Here is a 17,975-nt window from a genome sequence, read left to right on the forward strand (position 1 = left end):
ACTGCTGTGCCCACCAAATTCAAAGATAATTCAAAAACATCTATGCCCTCAAGAATTTCTGAAACTCATACAGGAGACAAGCAAGAAAAGTTGCAAATGTTGCGATAGAGAAAGGTTTGAAAGAGGCACATAGTTCAGAAGAGTCACCAAAAGGGGATGGAAAGCAGCCACCTCCAACAAAGAGCACGATGGGGAGGCCAGTGTCACAGAGTGAACGCAGCTCTGAGCTGACGTCAGGGGGAAGGGCATGAAACAGCCTGGAGTGAGGACAGCTGGAGAGAATGACCAGAGATCAGGCCACAGTGATGGAGAAGGGGGGATGCTGAGAGTCAGGGTCGCACCCGACGGCCCAGGGGCCCCATCCGACCTCCGCCCAGTCTGGTCCAGCCTGCCAGCTGGGAATGATTTCCACAGCTCTAAGTGTAAATTGCAAGCATGGCTATTAGACTTTCTTCACGAACTGCCACTTGATTTTGCTTCTTGGTCCACAAAGCCTAAAATATTAATTGTCTGGCCCTTTTACAGACACATTTTTGTCAACTCCTGGTGAATTTTGTGTCCTAAGCTCAGAATATTAAATTCTACCCTGTGGGTGATGAATGAACATGTTTTGCATTAAAAAATATATATAATAAATTGTATATTAAACAATTATACATCATAAATATAATTATATATTATAAATAAATTATGCATGGGATGGTGCACAGTAAGTCACTTCAGTCACGTCTGACTGTTTGCGACTATGGACTGCAGCCCACCAGGTTCCTCTGTCCATGAGATTCTCCTGGCAAGAAGACTGGAGTGGGTTGCCATTTTCCTCTCCAGGGAATCTTCCTGGCCCAGGGATCGAACCCATGTCTACTACACTGGCAGGCAGATTCCTTACCCTGGAGCCACCAGGGAAGCCCTCTTTGAGTTCCTATTTAGCAATAACTGGACCTGACCACCTCCTCACTGGATGCTCAGTGAGGAGAAAGAGCCGCACAGATAGACAAACCTATACCTCTAGTGTCCGGACTGCATTCTGTCCCTGCTTTCCCAGTCAGTTCAGGCTGAGAGGGAGAGTATGGTGGTTCTCACAAGCCAAATCACAGGGCTGTGGAAATGAGGTTCAACCACAACAATGGCTGGTTTCTCTCCAGCTTCCCTGGAAAGCACGGGAAGGCTGTGGTCTGAATCCTTCTGTAATGGCCCAGGCTCTCCCAAGCCCCTGTCCTTCCCATGCCTTAACTGCCATACTCCAGGATGGAAAGACTCCAACCAGAGGCATGCAGGCTTCTAGAAGCTTCTTTTGTATCCAGTTGAGTCTTTCTGAGATGCATGTGTGCTCAGTCATGTCTGACTCTTTGTCACCCCATGGACTATAGCCCACCAGGCTCCTCTGTCCATGGGATTATCCCAGGCAAGAACACTGGAGTGGGTTGCCATTTCCTTCTCCAGGGGCTCTTCCCCAACTAGGGATTGAACCTGAGGTTCCTGCATCTCCTGCATTGGCAGGTGAGTTCTTTACCACTGAGCCACCTCGGAAGCCCCTGAGTCTTTCTGATCTAATTGGCAAAAAGAATACTCAATCTCCAGAGCACTAAAAGAATAGTATTAGTGAACTGTCATCTTTACATATAGGCCAAGTTCACTGGCATTTACACCAACTGGTTCAAGCCTCGCCTCATAGCCCTACTGGAATTTGAACAGAACCAGGCCAGTGGCAAGAGGTGGTCCCTGTTGTTTATCTGGTCAGGTGTAACAGCAGGGGCTGGACACCACCTCTGCCTTAGGAAGGTTCACAAGAAGAGGAAGTCTGAGGTCACATTAATACAACCTCGTGTCCTCAGGGGTCCCTCTGCCCTGGTCCTCACCCAGGCTATGAATAGCTGCCGGCTGGTGTTAGGTGGCTTTCTGGTTACTGTTCTTTGGGATAGCTCTCCTCCTGTGTCCCACTGCTGCCCAATCACTGTCATTATCTCTAGACACCATCCTGACTTCTTTCCAAACCTTGTGGGAAAGTTTCTCACTGAGCCCTCTTTCACTGCATCATCTGCTCCTCTCTTCACAGGTGTTAAAGTGGCCTGATAAAGACAATATGGAGGAAAACACAGGGGCAACTATCGGCTCTGATTTTCTTGTTGAGGTCTTGTCCCTTCTGTGGTGTGGGCTGTGCTCTCACAATCTTTGAGTTTGTTTTTCTATGGAAGACTAGCTGGGCATCTCCAGGCTGCCATATAACCTCCAATCCTTCCTCTTGCGTTGTCCTAATATACAGGATAAAATTACAAATTGTCTTTTTGAATAACCTTAAATATCTCATGGTTCACCAGGGAAATTAGAAGAAAAGTATTTCTGCTAACATTACAGACTTAATTACGACTGTGCAGTTGGGGAAGATGACTCAGAAACCATAAGAATTGTCTTATATTATCCATCAATCTAATCACGTTGACATCACTGAAATAGCCCATAATGAGGACCAGTGTGCTATTTGTAAACCTAAAAATGAAAATGTAGAGAATATTGATCTGAGAATAAGCAAAACCATCCAAAGTTTGAATGCACTATACCTGGAATTACACAATTGATATTCACCATTTTTGTTAAAAAATGTTAGCCAATATGGCATCATAATGGAAAAGTGAATAATAGTCCAGTGAGCACTTGAATTCTCAAGCAAAGTGAGGAAAGTTCAGGAGAGAGGAGAGGAGAAGGTACACAAGTGTGTCTGTACTCAGAGGTGAAATAAACCAAACTTAAGGACTTAACGCAAGCACCACTTATTTGCTCATGATTCTGCAGAGGTGCAGAGAAGTCCCATCTCTACTTCACGGGGCATTCGCTGGGGTCTTGACAAGGCTCATTCCCCTGGGAATGTGGCTGAGACTGGGCATCCAAAGTGGCTTTGCTTCCATGTCTGGCGCCCAAGCTGGGGTGGCTGGAATCATCTCTCTGGTCAGACTACTTACATCCTGCCTCTGGGTTCCAGGAGAATGAAAGGGTTCATAGGGGGGCGGGGGCAGAAATTTCTGGTAGATTCTATTGATCAAAACGAATTACAAGACAAGATTCCAGAAGAGGAAAGTGGACCCTACCTCCTGTAGGGAGGAGTGACTTGTGGGTCTAGGGGTGGGGAATGGGAGGCATTGTTGGGAGCCGTATTTGAACACAAATGTTTCTGTGTTGGAGTGCAAGCAAAAGACTCGCTTCTTGAGCAAACACTAGTCAGGCTTCAAGAAGGGAGCCCTCATTTCAGTTGGTCCTCAGCTTTGACCAATAAGCACTGCAACTTTCAGCACAAATGACTCCCTCCACCTCCTGCACTAAGAAACTTAAACAAATACTAACATCGTTCTTATCAGTTCAAGGCTCTGTCCCTAGGATACTGGCTTCGACTTCCTTAAATGCCTACCTGAGAAAACTTCATGTTGCCGAAATAATTTACTGCTTGCTTTAGCCGAAACCTAACCATAGGTCCCTGACATCTTTTCTTAGAGCATTTACTTTAGAAAACTTGCAATTGCAAACTGTTTCTCTGATTCTTCGGGATGTATCTTCTACCACCTAAGAATGTCTTTCTCAAGGACTTGGGAGCCATTCATTGAAATGCAATCATGTCAAAGTGAGCAGGTAGGAGCCTAACTTTGATAAGTACCGGTTAGCCAACCAGAGGTGGCTTAAGCACACAGACCAACCCTCTGCCTTTGTTTTTTTTTTTTTCCTCCAATTTTCCACTTTTCTGGCTCTCCTAGGTAACTGTTCTCTCCTCCTTCCCCTCCCTCGTCTTCCCTCCCCATGCCCAGTACTGACTAGAGTTGAGCTCTGTCTCTCTCCTCTACTGAATAAAATCTGCCTTGTAGTTTTTAACAAGTGTCTGCTGAATCATGTTTCTTTGAGAGTACTACTGGTGGAAGATGATGCTGTCTTGAATTATGGTATTTTACACTGAGGCTACAGAGAGACAGACAGAACTGAGATGTATTTAGAAGCTGGACCAAAAGCTCCTGGAGTCTAAAAAAAGGAGAAAGGATCAAGAGTCAAAGGTGTGGTTTAAGATTCAGACTTGGGTACCTGTAAGTTGGTAGTAGGATTCATTGAGACTTTAGAGACATGAGGGCAGGAGTCAGTTGGGTTAAACTCAGACATGCTGATTTGGAAAATCTTCCAAATGGAGATTCTCATTAGGCCATTGGACACATGAATTTGAAGCTCTGAAGAGGTGAGCAAGATAAAAGTATCTAGAATCTCTGCATATTTCAGGGGCTAATTAAAGTCATGTGAGTCACTGAGAAAAATTAGAGGGAATGCTTTGAAGGAAAAGAGAAGAAGGTTTCAGAGCTTTGTGCGCTTACTCGGTCAGTTGTGTCTGACTCTTTGCGACCCCATGAACTGTAGCCCTCCAGGCTCCTCTGTCCATGGGGATTCTTCAGGCAAGAATACTGGAGTGGGCTGCCATGCCTTCTTCCAGAGCATCTTCCCAACTCAGGGAATGAACCTAGGTCTCCCGCATTGCAGGCAGATTATTTACCATCTGAGCCACCAGGGAAGCCCAAAGAGGTTGGTGGTGGTGGTTCAGTCACTTAGTCATGTCCGACTCTTTGCAGCACCATGGACTGTAGTCCACTAGGCTCCTCTGTCCATGGAATTTCCCAGATAAGAATACTGGAGTGGGTTGCCATTTCCTTCTCCAGGAGATCTTCCTGACCCAGGGATCAAACCTGGGTCTCCTGCATTGCAGGCAGATTCTTTACCGACTGAGCCACTAGAGAAGTCCTCAGACCTTTGGGGATGAGCAAATAAAATATTGACCATAAAGAAAACAGAAGGGTTGGACAGAGAGAAGGGAGGATGGAATCAATGCAGGGTCTTTGGGTAGAGAGGGAGTCACTCGTTGGGTACCACTGATGTAACAGCAGTGATGGAAGCTGGGCTTAAATGCAGCCTATGCCGGGAGAAAAAGATTATTCTTTCTGCTAGCTCCAGTGTCTCTGGGAAACAGGAGGACATTTTAGATGGCTAAGAATAAGAGCAGAGGTGACAGGGCAGGAGGAGAGTAAAGGTTTGAAATATCTGTTACAGGAAATGAGATCAAAAGTCAAACCAGGTCTGGAGATAAAGAGGTGAGACTTTTCATTGTTAAGATGGTAGGTACAAATAGAATAATTATCTCACTCAGGAAAATGTGCAGAATTTAGTAGAAACTGGGACTGACAATAAGATTGTCAAATAAAGAAAGTTATATACATGTACCTCAAGGTAGGATAAGCGCCCTTGGTATTCTGTCTGTACAATAGATATGTTAGATAAGTGTCTTTCATTTCCTAAATTGACATTACGAGTTCATCAAGTAAGTTTTTCTAAATGAAGTGTGCCTGGCAGAGGAACACTCAGACTTTTATGAATGGTGGACATTGAAGGAGGTGTTGGAAAGAGGGAGCCAGATGCCTTAGTCACCAAGAGAATAAAAGAGCTATCTACAGAATGAATGAAAAGTTCCAACACTCAGCTGATTTCTAAGGTCAGTGGGTCATATCCACAAATATTACTTGAGCACCTACCTGTTACGAAGGGTACACTTGAGATTCCTTGACCTCTTCCATTCAAAGTCAAGCAGCTTAAACCCTCCTTAAATAAGGATCTCTCTCTCTTTCCATCTGATACCAGCAGAGCTGAGGTCATTTTGGCTTCTTGCAGGCCTTCAAAATACACAGGAGCCCTTGAAGTAGGACAGTTGGTTATAAACCTCATCACTTGCCAAGAACGTGGGTGGTGAGCCAGGCTCCCTTATTCAGATCACACTCAGAAAACACAGAAACCCAAGCTGTCACATGACATTTGACTAAAGAGTGTTTACATTCAACCCTGGACTCGTGTTCTTGCAATGAGGTCTCTTTCCATTTCTGAGCGGCCCTCTATTCAAGAAGCCAACGAGACATCACATCGTGCAGGAACCAGAAATGAATACATGCGCAACACTACCCCCACCCCCCCCATCCCTGCCACCGCCATTCCTTTTGGAGGAGGCAAGTAGTGCTTTTGCGTTTGACAACTAAAATGCCTACAACACTAAGAAGTGGATTGAATGCCAAGTTCTTCTAAATTAATCTCCAAATGGAGAAGGCTCCACTGTTGCTTCATAACATGTGAGTTTTTAAGAAAACCAAATCAAAACAGAAACTCTGTTTTAAAGAAACAGTGAGGTAAAGACCAGTTAGACTTGGCTCAGGCTTGCCTGACACACAACAGGTGGTTAATGGCATTAAAAAATTAATCACTATATGATTAACAAATACAACAGATAGATGGAGGGATGGATGGATAATAGGTGTATCAGATCAGATCAGATCAGTTGCTCAGTAGTGTCTGACTCTTTGCGACCCCATGAATCGCAGCACGCCAGGCCTCCCTGTCCATCACCAACTCCCGGAGTTCACTGACACTCACGTCCATTGAGTCAGTGATGCCATCCAGCCATCTCATCCTCTGTCGTCCCCTTCTCATCCTGCCCCCAATCCCTCCCAGCATCAGAGTCTTTTCCAATGAGTCAACTCTTCACATGAGGTGGCCAAAGTACTGCAGTTTCAGCTTCAGCATCATTCCTTCCAAAGAAATCCCAGGGCTGATCTCCTTCAGAATGGACTGGTTGGATCTCCTTGCAGTCCAAGGGACTCTCAAGAGTCTTCTCCAACACCACAGTTCAAAAGCATCAATTCTTCAGCCCTCAGCCTTCTTCACAGTCCAGCTCTCACATCCATACATGACCACAGGAAAAACCATAGCCTTGACTAGATGAACCTTTGTTGGCAAAGTAATGTCTTTGCTTTTGAACATGCTATCTAGGTTGGTCATAACTTTCCTTCCAAGGAGTAAGCGTCTTTTAATTTCATGGCTGCAGTCACCATCTGCAGTGATTTTGGAGCCCCCCAAAAATAAAGTCTGACACTGTTTCCACTGTTTCCCCATCTATTTGCCATGAAGTGGTGGGACCGGATGCCATGACCTTCATTTTCTGAATGTTGAGCTTTAAGCCAACTTTTTCACTCTCCTCTTTCACTTTCATCAAGAGGCTTTTGAGTTCCTCTTCACTTTCTGCCATAAGGGTGGTGTCATCTGCATATCTGAGGTTATTGATATTTCTCCCGGCAATCTTGATTCCAGCTTGTGTTTCTTCCAGTCCAGCATTTCTCATGATGTACTCTGCATATAAGTTAAATAAACAGGGTGACAATATACAGCCTTGACGAACTCCTTTTCCTATTTGGAACCAGTCTGTTGTTCCATGTCCAGTTCTAACTGTTGCTTCCTGACCTGCATACAAATTTCTCAAGAGGCAGGTCAGGTGGTCTGGTATTCCCATCTCTTTCAGAATTTTCCACAGTTTATTGTGATCCACACAGTCAAAGGCTTTGGCATAGTCAATAAAGCAGAAATAGATGTTTTTCTGGAACTCTCTTGCTTTTTCCATGATCCAGCGGATGTTGGCAATTGGATCTCTGGTTCTTCTGCCTTTTCTAAAACCAGCTTGAACATCAGGAAGTTCACAGTTCACATATTGCTGAAGCCTGGCTGGGAGAATGTTGAGCATTACTTTACTAGCGTGTGAGATGAGTGCAATTGTGCGGTAGTTTGAGCATTCTTTGGCATTGCCTTTCTTTGGGATTGGAATGAAAACTGACCTTTTCCAGTCCTGTGGCCACTGCTGAGTTTTCCAAATTTGCTGGCATATTGAGTGCAGCACTTTCACAGCATCATCTTTCAGGATCTGGAATAGCTCAACTGGAATTCTATCACCTCCACTAGCTTTGTTCATAGTGATGCTTTCTAAGGCTCACTTGACTTCACATTCCAGGATGTCTGGCTCTAGGTCAGTGATCACACCATCGTGATTATCTGGATCATGAAGATCTTTTTTGTACAGTTCTTCTGTGTATTCTTGCCATCTCTTCTTAATATCTTCTGCTTCTGTTAGGTCCATACCATTTCTGTCCTTTATTGAGCTCATCTTTGCATGAAATGTTCCTTTGGTATCTCTGATTTTCTTGAAGAGATCCCTAGTCTTTCCCATTCTGTTGTTTTCCTCTATTTCTTTGCATTGATCGCTGAAGAAGGCTTTCTTATCTCTTCATGCTATTCTTTGGAACTCTGCATTCAGATGTTTATATCTTTCCTTTTCTCCTTTGCTTTTCGCTTCTCTTCTTTTCACAGCTATTTGTAAGGCCTCCCCAGACAGCCATTTTGCTTTTTTGCATTTCTTTTCCATGGGGATGGTCTTGATCCCTGTCTCCTGTACAATGTCACGAACCTCATTCCATAGTTCATCAGGCACTCTATCTATCAGATCTAGGCCCTTAAATCTATTTCTCACCTCCACTGTATAATCATAAGGGATTTGATTTAGGTCATGCCTGAATGGTCTAGTGGTTTTCCCTACTTTCTTCAATTTAAGTCTGAATTTGGCAATAAGAAGTTCATGATCTGAGCCACAGTCAGCTCCTGGTCTTGTTTTTGCTGACTGTATAGAGCTTCTGCATCTTTGGCTGCAAAGAATCTAATCAATCTGATTTCGGTGTTGACCATCTGGTGATGTCCATGTATAGAGTCTTCTCTTGTGTTGTTGGAAGAGGGTGTTTGCTATGACCAGTGCATTTTCTTGGCAAAACTCTATTAGTCTTTGCCCTGCTTCATTCCATATTCCAAGGCCAAATTTGCCTGTTACTCCAGGTGTTTCTTGACTTCCTACTTCTGCATTCCAGTCCCCTATAATGAAAAGGACATCCTTTTTGGGTGTTAGTTCTAAAAGGTCTTGTAGGTCTTCATAGAACCGTTCAACTTCAGCTTCTTCAGCGTTACTGGTTGGGGCACAGACTTGGATTACTGTGATATTGAATGGTTTGCCTTGGAAATGAACAGAGATCATTGTATCATTTTTGAGATTGCATCCAAGTACTGCATTTCAGACTCTTTTGTTGACCATGATGGCCACTCCATTTCTTCTGAGGGATTCCTGCCTGCAGTAGTAGATATAATGGTCATCTGAGTTAAATTCACCCATTCCACTCCATTTCAGTTCTCTGATTCCTAGAATGTCGACATTTACTCTTGCCATCTCTTGTTTGACCACTTCCAATTTGCCTTGATTCATGGACCTGACATTCCAGGTTCCTATGCAATATTGCTCTTTACAGCATCGGACCTTGCTTCTATCACCAGTCACATCCACAGCTGGGTATTGTTTTTGCTTTGGCTCCATCCCGGCTGCGACGGGCGTGCCATAGCGCAGGCGGCTGCGACAGGCAGCGCAGGCGAGAGGAGCCACCCCACGTCCGAGGTCAGGGGCAGAAGCCGGGAGGACCCCATGCCCGAAGGGTGGCGGCCAAGAGGAGTTACCCCACGTCCGATGTGAGGGGCAGCGGCCGAGAGTACCACACTGCGAAGGCGCAGGAACGGCAGAGAGGAGCTACCCTGTGTCCGAGGTGGGGCGGGGGGCGGGCGGGGGTGGCCAAGAGGAGATTCCCAGCGTCTGAGGTCAGGACCGGTGGCCGAGAGGAGCTACCCCACGCCCCTAAGCCGGAGGCCAGGGGCGGCAGCCAGGAGGAGCAACCCACGCCGGAGGCCAGGGGCATCAACAAGAGGAGTTACCCCGCGTCCGAGGTCAGGGTGGCGGCCCAGAGGAGATACCCCACGCCCCAAGCCGGAGGCCAGAAGCAATGGGCGGGAGGAGCTACCCACTCCCCTAAGCCCGAGGCCAAGGGCAGCGGCGGGGAGGAGCAACCGCACTACCGAGGCCAGGGGCGGCGGCCGGGAGGACCAACCCCACGTCCAAGGAGCCGTGGCAGCACGAGCGCAGGAGGGCCTAGAGGAGCTATCCCACATTGAAGGTCAGGAAGGGCGGCGGTGAGGAGATACCCCTCGTCCAAGGTAAGCAGCAATGGCTGCGCTTTGCTGGAGCAGCCGTGAAGAGATACCCCACGCCCAAGGTAAGAGAAACCCAAGTAAGACGGTAGGTGTTGCAAGAGGGCATCAGAGGGCAGACACACTGAAACCATACTCACAGAAAACTAGTCAGTCTAATCACACTAGGATCACAGCCTTGTCTAACTCAATGAAACTAAGCCATGCCCTGTGGGGCAAGCCAAGATGGGCGGGTCATGGTGGAGAGATTTGAAGGAATGGCAAACCACTTCAGTATTCTTGCCTTGTGAACCCCATGAACAGTATGAAAAGGCAAAATGATAGGATACTGAAAGAGAAACTCCCCAGGTCAGTAGGTGCCCAATACGCTACTGGAGATCAGTGGAGAAATAACTCCAGAAAGAATGAAGGGATGGAGCCAAAGCAAAAACAATAGTTGTATAGATGATAGATAATAAATACATAGGTGGATGGATGCTTGGATAGATAGATGAATGAATTGAAGGATAATTGATAGATGATAGATACATGGATCGATAGATGACTAGATGACAAATACATGGATAATGGGTACATGATATAGATAAATGATAGGTGCATAGAAAGATAGAAAGACATGGATGGATAGATACATGTGTGAATGAATGGATGGATAATTGATAAATAGATGATATATACATGGACTGATGGATGAGTAGATAGACATACAGATCAATCATGGCCAGCATTACCCGGCACTGAATACTGAGAGGTGAGTCAATCAAAACACAGTGAAAAGAGCTCCGAGTTTGGCTTTTTGAGATCAGTGCTTCATTGTGTGACCTGGAACCAGCCCCTCAGCTTCCTGAGGCTACTTTCCTTTATCGGTAAACTCGTGATGAGCATGGAGCTCTTATAGAGTTTTTACTAACAGCACTAACATTTTACTGATTATCAGTCATCAAGTTAAAAATTTTATAGAGAGTGTCTCACTTGGTTCCTAAGACAACCCTATGGGGGAGATTATTTCACTAAGGCTCTTTTCAGACAAGGCACAAAGTTTTCCTCAGGGATCTGAAGTCACAAAGCTAGCAAGCTGAGAAGCTGGATCCCAACTCAAGTCTATCTCTGCTAACGTCTATATATTTGGTGGTGGGGTAAGGGGTGGTTTCCCTGGTAGCTCAGTGGTAAAGAATCCACCTTACAATGCAGAAGATTCAAGAGGCTTGGGTTTGATACCTGGGTCGGGCAAACCCCCTGGAGGAGGAAATAACAACCCACTCCAGTATTCTTGCCTGACAAGTACCATGGACAGAGGAGCCTGGTGGGCTACAGTCCATGGGGTCGCAGAGTCAGTCATGACTGAGCACACACACCTCTGTTGTCTAAGGGTCTTGACCTCTTAGCAGAGAGGGCAAGGTTGCCCTCCTAGAGAGCAGAGAGGTAAATTGTTCCAGGTCACACAGTAAGGAACAAAGCTGGACCATGCTTCTTGAGCTGAGAGCCCAGACTACCATGATGCTGCCCTCTACTGCTTCATGCATGTGCTGACTCTCCCAGGCTTCTCCAGTTTCTGAAACCTCTGGTACAGACAGGGCTTCCTGACTTCTCCCACTTCCAAGGCTACTTGAGTGGCTTTAGCTTCTGTGGACAATCTACCCACTGGCTGTGTCTCCTCAGTTCTCACAACGCAGCTTTGGCTCTTTGTGGTCACACCTACCCATGGCTTCCCTGATAGCTCAGCTGGTAAAGAATCCATCTGCAATGTGGGAGTCCTGGGTTTGATGCCTGGGTTGGGAAGATCCCCTGGAGAAGGGAAAGCCTACCCACTCCAATATTCAGGCCTGAAGAATTCCATGGACTGAGTAGTCCATGGGGTTGCAAAGAGTCGGACACGACTGAATGACTGTCACTACCAATGGCAACCACCTCTTCTCCTTATTGCTCCCCCACCTCAGCTGTCACAGAGATTCCTCGGGTCATAGTATCCAGACTACCAATCCCTTGATGCATCAAATGATTTTGCCTTCATCTGTTCCTTCCTATGCTTTCTTTCTCCCACCTTATTTCTTTCCCATCCTGCATGGCCAAGCTTCTGGTGAGAGTTGGCTAATGTGGTTTCTCTCTTTCATTATCACTCAGTCTATAAAAACATGACTCAGCTTCCTTTGTCTCTTTATTCCCAGTAGGCACTACTGTGGGATAACGTGTGCGGTAATTGCATTTTTTTTTCTTTTCTCTCAGCTAATAGATCACCTGCTTTGGGGAAGCCTTGCCTAAATCAATATAACCAAGTGGGGCACCTCTAATAAAGGCATCCGTAACACCTGTAGAGTAAGTCCCTTACAAACGAGCCTTCAAGTTGTGAACTTCTAAAGATGCTAACGTGTGTTCCATAAATGTCAGACATTGATGATGGGAATTGCAGCTTGCCTTCTGTCTCCCGTTGCAGACAGCCTTTCAGCTCTGCCATCTCCCACCTCCTCTCCCTTCCCCAGTAACTCTTCCTGCCTGTTCACTCGATGCCAGCCCCTGTGTGCCAGCTGTTGTACTGGACTACTGTACTTTTCAAAGTATTGTGCTGTAAGATTAAAAATGCTTTCTTTATTTTTTTGTGATTCCTTGTTTTTATGTACATAGTACTTGTGTGAGAAATAGTATAAGCCTATTACAGTACGGTGCTATATAGCCTATTGTGTTAGTCGGGTACCTAGGCTAACTTTGCTGGACTTATGTACAAATTGGACTTTCGAACATGCTCCCAGAATGGAACTCATTTGTAAGTAAGGGACTTACTGTATCCACCTGCCACAAACATTAATCCTTACCAGAATGTAAATTCCTTGAGAGCAGAAATGATATTTTGTATACAAAGAAGTCCCTTTTACTTAGAAAATTTGACAAACAATAGGGGCTCCTCGAATCCTTCATTAGTTTTTCTTTTAGTTACATTTGACAGAAAACATTGTGTGATTTTAAGTTGTACAACAGATTGATTTGATATATATATATCTCAAATATTGTTGTTGTTCAATCGCTAAGTCATGTCTGACTCTGCAGCCTCATGGACTACAGCCTGACAGGCTTCCCTGTCCTCCACCATCTCCCAGAGCTTGCTCAAATTCATGTCCCTTGAGTCTGTGATGCCATCCAACCATCTCATCCTCTGTCATCCCTTTCTTTTCCTGCCTTCTATCTTTCCCAACATCAGGGTCTTCTTCAGTGAGTTGGCTCTTTGCATTAGGTAGCCAAAGTACTGGAGCTTCAGCTTCAGCATCAGTCCTTCCAATACCTCAAATATATATATATATCTATCTATCTATCTATCTATCTATCTATCTATCTATCTTTGTTTATTCAACTGTTGATGGACACTTAAGTTGTTTCCATATCATATTTTGAATATTGCTGCTATTGTTTCTTTTAAGATTTTTTAAAATTCATTCATTTCATTTTGGCTGCTCTTGGTCTTCCTTGCTGCTTGTGGGCTTTCTCTAGTTGCAGTGAGCAGGGGCTACTCTCTCGTCATGTGCTGGCTTCTCTTAATGTGGAGCATAGGCTCTAGCCACACAAGCTTCAGTAGTCGTGGCATGCAGGCTCAGTTGCCCTGCAGCATGTGGGTCCTCCCAGACAAGGGATCAAACCCATGTCTCTCACATGGGCAGCAGACCCCCAACCACTGGACTACCAGGGAAGCCCTAAGTCTTTTTTTTTTTTTTTTTTGATGATGTGGACCATTTTTTAAGTCTTTATTGAATTTTTTTACAATATTGCTTCTGCTTTATGCTTTGGTTTTTTGGCCTCAAGGCATGTGGGATCTTAGCTCCCCAGGTGAAAGTGACACGCTCAGTCGTGTCCGACTCTTTGTGACCCCATGAACTGTAGCCTACCAGGGCTCCTCCGTTGATGGGATTTTCCAGGCAAGAATACTGGAGTGGTATGCCATTTCCTTCTCCAGGAGATCTTCCTGACCCAGGGATTGAACCCAGGCCTCCCACATTGTAGGCAGATGCTTTACCGTCTGAGCCACCAGGGCCAACCAGGAATCAAACCTGCACCCTGCATACTGGAAGGCAAAGTCCTAACCACCCAACAGCCAAGGACATCCCTGTTGCTGCTATTGTGAATTAATGCTGTAGTGCTGTAGTAAAGAACAGCATGGAGCTTCCTCAAAAAATTAAAAATAGAACTAGCATACGATCTGGAACAATCCCACTCCTGGGTCAATATGTGAAGGAAATGAAAACAGGTCACCAAAAAGATGTACGCCTGCCTACGTTTATTGCAGTGTTATGTACAAATACTTGAGGGGATGAAGAAATGGACAAGAAGAGGATCCAAGTAGACTGGTAGGAAAAAAAAAACACATCAAACGATAGGAAGAGAGAAAAGTTTTGAGAAGGCAGCTTTGCAGAACAAGCCAGATGGGGAGCAATGGATGGAACTTGGCCCCAAGACATGACTGGGAGCCTTGCAGGAAGGAACTGAGGGTGGAACGTCAGTGCGCAGTTGTCAGGGCGATTTTTACTTTCCAGAGGGAGACGGGAGAACCAAAGAAATGCCTCATGTTGTTATTCATGAAAAGCGCTTAATGGCCAAGTGGGAACATTTGTTAGGGGGAAAATTGAAAGGAAGAGTTTAAAAGCTAAGACAGCCTGGTGACTATTTTCAAATAGCTTGCTAGAAGTCCAGGATAAAGGCATGCCAAGGAAGCAAAAGACCTGGCACTTTAAAGAAAACAACAAAAGCACACACACAACTCTTCATGGTCAACTGGCAAAGGAAAATAGGGTTTTCTCCTGCCATTTTTCAAAAATGGAAAGGCAGGCTAAGTGAGGAAAACAGGAAGGCATACACTAGAAATTAGACATGCTTTAAAAAAAAAGAATTTAAGAGACTATTGGTAAGAGACTCCAAGGCTAAAAATAATGGACTCTTTATATCCACAGAAAGGGCGAGGTCAGCTAGAGGCTCAGGGAGCTGGGTAAATGGGTCTTGTGCAAAGTTGGAATTCATAGGAAGAATATAAACAATAATAGAGCAAAACAATTTCAGTGACTGCTAGTCATACGCCAGGCACCATGACAAGTACTTTGTATACGTGGCTCCGTTTAATCCTCACGATTTCCTCCTATTCATTTCATTTTACAAATGAGGAAGTTGAGGCACAGAGAGGTTGAGTATTTGCCCAAAATCACACAGCTGGTAAGCAACAGATTTGAGATATGAATGCAGTCTGGAGTCTGCTGCTGCTGCTGCTAAGTCGCTTCAGTCGTGTCCGACTCTGTGCAACCCCATGGACTGCAGCCCACCAGGCTCCCCTGTCCCCGGGATTCTCCAGGCAAGAACACTGGAGTGGGTTGCCATTTCCTTCTCCAATGCATGAAAGTGGAAAGTGAAAGTGAAGTCGCTCAGTCGTGTCCGACTCTTAGCGACCCCATGGACTGCAGCCCACCAGGCTCCTCCATCCATGGGATTTTCCAGGCCAGAGTACTGGAGTGTGGTGCCATTGCCTTCTCCCAGGCTGGAGTCTAGAGTCTGCATATTCTGTGCCTTAGACTTTGCTAGGAAATTACCAAAGAGATCAGAGTTATTGGATCAATTCCTAGAAAATACACAGGGTAAACTGTCAAGGCAGATATAAGTACAGCAGGTAAAGACATAGTTGACAACTGTGTAGGGGGTATTGAAAAATTGCGGTGGTTTTGACACGCAGCCTCAGAGGTAAAGCGATGGTAATATGATCTATTCCTCAGCCCCATCACATCCCTTACCTCCAAACTACCTAAACCCAGAGGAAACTACAGAGCAGTGAGTTCAGATTTCATACCAGATAAGCTGTTGTTGTTTTGTCACTAATTCATGTCTGACTCTTTTGTGACCTCATGGACTGAGCCTGCCAGGCTCCTCTGTCCATGGAATTCTCCAGGCAAGAATACTGGAGTGGGTTGCCATTCCCTTCTCCAGGAGATCTTCCCCACCTAGGGACTGAACCCAGGTCTCCTGCAATGGCAGGGATTTTTTACCACTGAGCCACTGGGAAAGCCCACTAGATAAGTTAGTGCCACATATAACCAAAGTTAGTTGCTGGCTACTTAAAATGTCATCCAGCCTAGAAAAAGCCACAACATGGTTAGTAAAAAAAGCAACACTTACCTGTCTCGTCAGCCAGGGCGTGCTTTGTGTTTTAATTCATCTTTCTAAAGAGTTAATGAAAACTGGTAGATTTTGACATTATTTATTTATCTTGATGTTATTTGAGACCCTACCTTGTTCCAAAGGTGCTTAGGAGAGATGAATAAAGCACAAGTTAAATTAAAAGATAAAGCAAGAAAGAGGCAAAGAGAGGAATAAAAACTATCACCAGAAATTGGTCTAAACCTTCCTTACTTTCGTCCAGCACACACACAAACAAAAAGAAACATTGTCAGTTAAATAATTTATAGTTGCAAAGAGATGAAAGTAAATCAATTGCTCAGGAGAATCTATTTGTTGTTGGTACTAGTAGGAAGTAATTTATTCTGGGAGTTCTTGTAAAGAGGACCCTATGTAATGTAACTAATCATTTCTCATCATCTATTATGATGAACACAGGGCCAAGTTTCAAAAAGCTATTTCTTACATTTAATGTTGGTGGAAAGCATCAGAACAAAACATAGTATTTAAAACAACAATCCCATAGAGGGGAGACTCTGACACTTTGAAATAGTTTTGTGCCAAAGATTTATTTATTTGAGTCATTAAAGGATGCTAAATAACTTAATTGTTACTTGGCAGGCAAGACTAGGGATACATTGTCAAGTTTTCCAATGAAAAACTATGTTTCCCAGGAATGAAAACCATTCTACATGATCTAAAGGGAAACATGTAGAGTGAGCTCTTTGGGATAGGTAGTGGTGCTAAATTATCTGAGGTTGTGTACATATTCATTTATTCATCCACCAAATTTTTCTGAGATACTAGTATTTGCCAAGCAAATGTGGTATTAGGTTCTGGGGCTACATTAATCTTTGTCCTCATGGAAATTCCATTCTTGCTGATAAACCACAGGACTCTTTCATGAAACTGGACAAGATGGCAAAATACTGTCAGATGCTTTTAATGAAAAATGTGGGGTGGTTGCACTCTGTGTAAGAGAGTGCACTCTGTGCATTCCTGAAAACCTTGCAGAACTCAAGACTCATTTTCCCTTGGGAACACATATAGCAGTGGACTGGAGGAGCAAATTAAATTTGGGGACCATATAGTCTTTCAACCGTTATTACAGATTTTTGTTTTAAGACTGCTTTTTATTTCCCCAGCAATCTCTAATGTGTCTCTTCATAGTCTCTCAAAACTAACAGCAGAGCACATGTTGGGAGTTGGACCTGCTTCGTAGTGTTTTATCACACCTAACATGTTTCTAGAAGTTAGTGATGTCCAAGTGCAATGTTCAGCTGCAGCTCTAGCACCACAACATGGTAAATGTTTGGATAGGATAGTTAAAGGAGTTTTGTTTTTTTAGATTCTATTAATAACAACAATACATATTAAATGATAAATTATAACATTAATACTACATTAAATTATAAGATTAATACTACATATTAAGTGAAATAGAATGGTTATGAAAATTGTTGAAGAATACTGATACATGTTTGTTGGAACATGCTTCATAAAATACTGACAAAAATGATGGTTTTTTTCTTAGCCAGACAAAGCTTCTTTTTCTTGTGGCAATGACAGAGAAAGTTATAATTGGGTCTGTCAGTCAGTTTTAAAATATTTCAATCCTTAATAGTTGTTTAAAACTTGAGATCTGTACATTTTGGGGGTATAAAACATGAATGTTAAATAATATTTTGTACTGAACTGTTTTAAATTTGTCTAATTCAAATTCACATAAAATGTGACTGATTCTTTGGAGCCAGACAGCGTTGACTCCTAGCTTCACCACATAAACTTTTGGCCAAGGTTCATACATCTTTAAACTTTAGAATCAGGAGTCATGAGTTAGAACACTAGAAGATAAATTAAGCAAAGGAGACAGATCCCAGGAAAAAACTACTGAACAGTTTCCCTTCGTTCCAGTAATAGGCTGTCTTTTGTGTACTCGG

The sequence above is a fragment of the Bos mutus genome, chromosome 19 (assembly GCF_027580195.1).
Source record: "Bos mutus isolate GX-2022 chromosome 19, NWIPB_WYAK_1.1, whole genome shotgun sequence".
Taxonomy (NCBI): domain Eukaryota; kingdom Metazoa; phylum Chordata; class Mammalia; order Artiodactyla; family Bovidae; genus Bos; species Bos mutus.